This window comes from Sander lucioperca, chromosome 4 (assembly GCF_008315115.2).
Source record: "Sander lucioperca isolate FBNREF2018 chromosome 4, SLUC_FBN_1.2, whole genome shotgun sequence".
NCBI classification, from domain to species: Eukaryota; Metazoa; Chordata; class Actinopteri; order Perciformes; family Percidae; genus Sander; species Sander lucioperca.
Genome location: NC_050176.1, coordinates 41,719,931 through 41,725,978, shown reverse-complemented (window position 1 = coordinate 41,725,978; position 6,048 = coordinate 41,719,931). Strand labels below are relative to the sequence as shown.

At 44.2% G+C, this 6,048-nt stretch overlaps 1 protein-coding gene across 2 annotated transcripts in view; it reads left to right on the top strand.

Moving 5' to 3' along the window:
* Positions 1–6,048, top strand: part of LOC116048209 (NACHT, LRR and PYD domains-containing protein 3-like) — a 126,186-nt gene that overhangs the window by 26,777 nt on the left and 93,361 nt on the right. The window lies entirely within an intron of this gene.

Genomic DNA, 6,048 nt, shown 5'->3' with positions numbered 1-6,048 from the left:
TAGAGCAGTGGTTGTCACATGTTCTCACGTACCCCCTGCAGTATTCCAAAGTAACCCTAGAGGGACATGTACCCCCTGCAGTAATCCAAAGTAACCCTAGAGGGACATGTACCCCCTGCAGTAATCCAAAGTACCCCTAGGGTTATAAATGTAATCCTACACACGATAACGAGCAGTTTTTCTCAAATACCGGTACGTGTCCTCTTAGGGGTACTTTGGAGGACTGCAGGGGGTACGTACGTTTTTTTGCAAAATGTTTTTCAGTTGTAGGCTGTAGTTACTTCTACTGTCTTTTTGTCTTTGTCACTGTTTTTGAAGTTTGTCACTTTTTTTTGAGGGTTTTGTCGTTAGTCCTCCAAAGTACCCCTAGGGCGACACATACCCCCTGCAGTCCTCCAGAGTACCCCTAGGGGGCCACGTACCCCCATTTTAGAACCAGTGACGTAGAGGACAGAAGCCTACAGATGCTCTAAACCTGCCATGTCCACCTTCACTTTGACAAACAGCGTGTCGTCTTTGACGTACGCAGCGAACTCGTTGAGAGGAATGAAGCATGAAAACCCAACGGCGACGTTGTTGACGGACTCGGCAGCGGGTCGCTGGAAGCTTTTGGACGCCGGGTCGGGTCTGAAGCTGAGACTCCGGTGGTTAGCGGCACCGCTTTGATCCAGAACGGACAGAGACACGGTCTGTCTGAAAGGCCACGGCAGCAGAGCGTCGAAGTCTCCCGGCATCAGGACGACATAAAGGGACAGGTGAGTCCCTCTTCCCTCGCCGTCCCCGTTCAGATACACCTTGGATGCCATTTTGAAGCCGTAGCGTCCGGTTTGGAAGGGCACGCTGCTCAGGCACGGTGGCTGACCTTTGACTTCAGCTTCCCTCCTGTTCGCGAAATCCTCGATCTTCCAGATCAGTCTGCCGTCGTACGACGTGGCCTCGAGCTCCTGCAGGCGCTGCTTGTTGTGACCGAGCGATGCTTCAGAGTCTCCCCCAAAGTTCCTGGAAGAAGGAAATAACAACAGCGTTCACTGAAACGTTCTACAGCTCGCCAGCCCGGCCTCTCTAAACCTCCAGCCCTCAACTTCACATTCACTGACTCAAAACTCGACTATTTAAAGTTTTGTCTCATCGGGAATATTTTTTTTGTTAGAACTGTTTATTAGTTTTCCTACTTAGGTGATGGAGTCAGCTTGTAACGTGACATTATGACTTTGCGTAAACATACACGCCCACTTTCTTAAGCCAAGTGGCGTGTTATCTGTATGCATTTTGAGCGTCGTATACAGTGGACGGGTTGGGTTTAGGAAAAGAAGAACGGGACGGTTGGGTTTTGGAAACTAGACACACGGGACACAATCCCCGCTCTTCTGGGTGAAAGTCCTGTGGATTCTCGCCCTTTCATACTACTCGCTACGGCATAAACTGACACGCAATCGCAAGGTAATGTAAGTCAATGGAGGCCAAACGCCGTTGATAAACACACTAAAACGCGATTATGCGTCTTCATAACACGCCAATAATGGCATACGAACTGGCGTGTCATACATACACCACTTCATGAGATCAGTCTGCAGATTGTCAGGTGTTGTTACCCAGGTGTTCTCTGAGGGCTTCGGCTGCAGACACTTCCTGGATCGCAGCATCCAGAGACAGACAGGTAACATGCTTTAATAACACAGATAGGTACACAGACAGACAGACAGACAGACAGACAGACAGAAAGATAGACAGACAGACAGACAGGTCTATAAGGTATGTAAGATAATGCCTAATTTATATATTTAAACATAACATTTCAGAAAACTTGTAATACAACAAATAGTTGTCTTAATGTCAGTAATAAACAGGGGAAGTTCTAGTTATTAATATTTGTTCCCTGTTCTCTACAGGACGATCAGTAAGAATCAGAGTGTGGATAGACCTGAGCAGCAGAGACCATGTGATCATGGCTGCTGTTCTGCTGCTGCAGCGGGCGGATCTTCTTCTGCAGAGCAGCGAGCAGTAAACTGTCTGTCTGCAGGCGTAGGACGGGCGTACGCCGATTCCTATGCAAAGCAAGGGATTTATCAATTTGAACGTGAGCGTAGGCTGCGATAAAATCTCACGTCTGGTCTGAACTTGTGTACGCAAGTTTTCAAGTCAGTGTGGACTTGCGGTGCAGCATATAAAAAGTTTAACAGGTGAAGGAGAAGCCATCAGTTGATCACTTATCAGCAATGACAGATCTGGCTCTTTTAAAAGACCTCTATTCGGCAGTACAACAGTGCACACATACGCGCATGGGCCACGGTGGAGCGCCCCATCAGATTGATTAAGGGCAGATGGCTCATGGTCTTGCATCAACGGGGGGACCCTACTATACACGGCAGAAAAATTCTACAACATTGTTTGAGCCTGTGGGGTTATGGAGCCAGATGACCCGATGCCCAGAGAGCAGTGTCCAGCACACTGCTCTACGAAGGAGACAGGATATTATTCCTCGCTTTTTAAAGATATAGTGTTATGTTTGGCAATGATAGCCTACTCAATACAGGAAACATGACGATGATGAACATTTTTATTTATTCTTCAGGTTTTCGTTTCATGTCGTTAATGGCCACAAATGAACGATTTATTTCTGCCATTGACCGAGTTATTTCGGCTTGTTTTCCAGCCCCTCTGCTGTCAGGAGACAGAGTCAGGGTGGTAGTCCTGCACGGGGGGGCGGAGGACACGCGCTCTCCCTCACAGCTGTTGCCTGGTTCTGACTCATGAAAAAAACACAAGTAAAATAAAAGACACTGCATAAACTCCACTACTGTGTGTTTATTTAAATATACGTAAACCATGTAGGCCTAAGAGATTGCAATATAAGCCTGTATATTACTATGGGGACTATAACATACATATGTCAAGGATGTATAAATTAAATAAACTTCAGCTGGAGTCTGATTTACCACGGCAACACTGTTGACTCCATCAGTGATCTCTTTCCATTCCCCATTCTTTCTACAGCCTTAAATACCAGTTCTCAGGCTGCCAAATAATGAACCTGAGATATCAGGGTTTCAATCTCCACCTCTGAAAAGTGCCTCTTCTCAGCCGGATTATGTCTCACCATGTCGTAAATTGTAGGGGCGAGGCCTCAAAACCCAGAATACATTGGGGCATGATATTTAAATTATGATTGTTTCCAGCCGCTGCATTTATCAATGTACGACCATTCTTACGCTCTGATTGGTGTGATACAAACGTTTCATGAATCACACGTGAAGCCTGTCGTAAGAGGATTTCTGCGCTCATATCTGCGCTGGTTTCTACGTTAGGTTGATAAATGAGGGCCACTGAGTTTACAGTCAGAGACAAGGGGGAATGTAACTAAGTACATTTACTCCAGTACTGTACTTGAGTCCAAATGTTGAGGTACTTGTACTTTACTTGAGTCTTTTCTTTTCATGCCACTTTCTACTTCAACGCTACATTTCAGAGAGAAATATTGTACTTTTTACTCCACTACATTCATCTGACAGCTTTAGTTACTAGTTACTTTACGCATTAAAGGCTCTGACACACCAACCCGACGGCCGCCTGGATATAATGTCCCTCCAGGTACAGGATACTCCTGAACAAATTCGGTCCATATGTGTATATATTTAGACTGGCAGGACACCCAGTCCACGCCCTGTTGTGCCTTTGTAATCTGACGTTGCTTGGAGCAATAACTCCACCTCCTCGTCTGTCCAGACAAAATTGTCAGCTTTTGTTGTTCACTTCACCATGTTTTGGTTTTGCACTACTAGGGAGAGAAGTAGAAGGAAGGTTCTACGCAGGTGCACGGACTTGGTGGTGTTTTGTGGCAGTGCTTCACACTACCACCTAGCCGCCTGGTGTGCATACTACATATCGAATTTCACACACTTTTGCATCACCACATGCACGCAAAAATTTCTACGCCATTCCTCCTTATGCACTTTCAGAAAATACAATACAGAAATGCACTACTGATTATGATTGTTTTTCTTGTGTAGTATAAAGAGACTACAGCTGCATGTTAAACAGTGACAATAAATGAACATTGAACCATATACAGTTTTAAAGTATAAATAATTACATAGGAGAAAAGTTAGTGTCAATCACTGGATCACTTCCCAGTCAGTATGGACCGGAGGAACGATTCCAGCCACCAACTATCAGCATACATGTAAGGTCATGAGTAGACCACCAGGCGTCACTGTTGTTATGTCTATTACAGGGAGAGTTCAGCAATTCACTCTTTTTGTCCTTTTACAGGACACCATAGGTTTCCAATTTGGTGGCTGTAGGTCATTTTTCAAACTGTATTTTCCACTACTCCATAAACATAAGCAGCTTAACCAGCGCTGGTGGCCTAAATTATTGAAAAATATCACTTTAAAACCACCTGTTAAGTAAATTTGTTCACACATTGAGTTTATTTAAGCATCAAGCTACAGTTTGTGGTGACAAGCAATGAAAATTAGATTAATTTATTTACTGATGTAAAAGCATCAGCATTTAAGTTGACTTAATATTTTATTTAATAATTCATAAACTATGTATTATTTTCAAGTTTTGATTGTGTTGTGGATTTAATTCTAAGAAAGAAAGTGTATTTTGCACTACTCCATAAAGGATGCTGTAGCCAGCATTCACTGTGAGACAATAAAAACCAGATAAAGGTCTCAGCCACAATCCTGAAGCCAGCGTCCAGTTCTTGTGTCTCTCAGCTCTACACCCCCAACACATCAAACACACAACAGAGTCCCGGAGCAGTGTAGAGAGGCATCTACTGGAGGCAGGCGCCCACAGGAAGTGGCTTACAAATATATATTTATATATTAAGACTTGGAAAATGTAAAGTAATCCTTAGAACTCAGGCACCAAAAAATAGATTGTTGTTGTTATTGAATTAATATTAATAAAGAGACAGTTTGACTGTCGATGTATGTCAGATATCTGTTGGTTAGTTTCATGCCACCACTCTCTGTTGATGCAGATTGTACGGTGGCCCAGACGGTTCAAGAGAAATGCAAAAGCCACAACACAAATATAACGGAAATTAGCGACAACAGAAGTGGGCGTCCACATTTGTGTTGACCCGGCTGGGCCACTATAAGTTTTAGTTTGCTGTCATGAGTTTATAGACTGTTGTTCCTCCATCATTTAATAATGAACCTGTTGTTCTGTTTCTTCTTCTTTTGGGGCTTCAGTGTTCCTGCAGTTTGGACTCTTTGGAGTCCTGTCAGAGTCTCCAGCTGCTGTGAAACTCTGCCATCAGAGTGCTGACTGACAGAGCTTTTGGAACGCTGCCAGCTGCTTCTGACTGGCAGAACTACAGCTCAGACCGGCCCTCTGCTCTGACGTCATACTGACATTTCTAGGTTTGGATTTAAAGGTGGGAGGAGGTGATGAACACAGACAGCAGCAGCGTCTGTCAGTGTCTGCAGACAGAGGAGAAGGACGTCTCTCTGACCTCACCTGGACGGGATCTTTAACAGGTGAGCAGCCTGACAGGTACCATCACACACCTTTGATGAAGAAACTCTGCTGTTGGTCCTTATCTTTGGGGGATTCATAATATGCGTCAACACTGGTGTTTACTGTTTGTAGATCTGAATATTCACTAATTAATTTACTAATTATTCTGTGATTTGTGACTTTTTCACCAAAGTGAGCCTTTAAATGTTCAGTGAAGTCAGATTTAATCAACAGGAAACAAGTTAGATTTGAATCACTTCACTTGTGAGGAATGAGGGAGTGTCTTTCTGCTCCGACAGCCTGAAGACTTTTTACATTCTGACTGAAACTTGATCAGCTGTTTACTCTCTGACAGCAATAAACTACACGCCCACAGCTGTTTGTAGTCTTTACCTGGAGACAAAGTTAGGAGACGCCATGTTGGGGAGGTGGCGCCAGTGTTGTACTCCTCTGAGAGGTGTTTTTGATTGGCAGGTGTGTGTCACAAACTTCATTGTATCAAAAGTGTGAATGTGTGTTGGTTTGGGTTGGTGGACAGCAGAGCAGTCTTTTAATCCTGAACTACAGACTGAA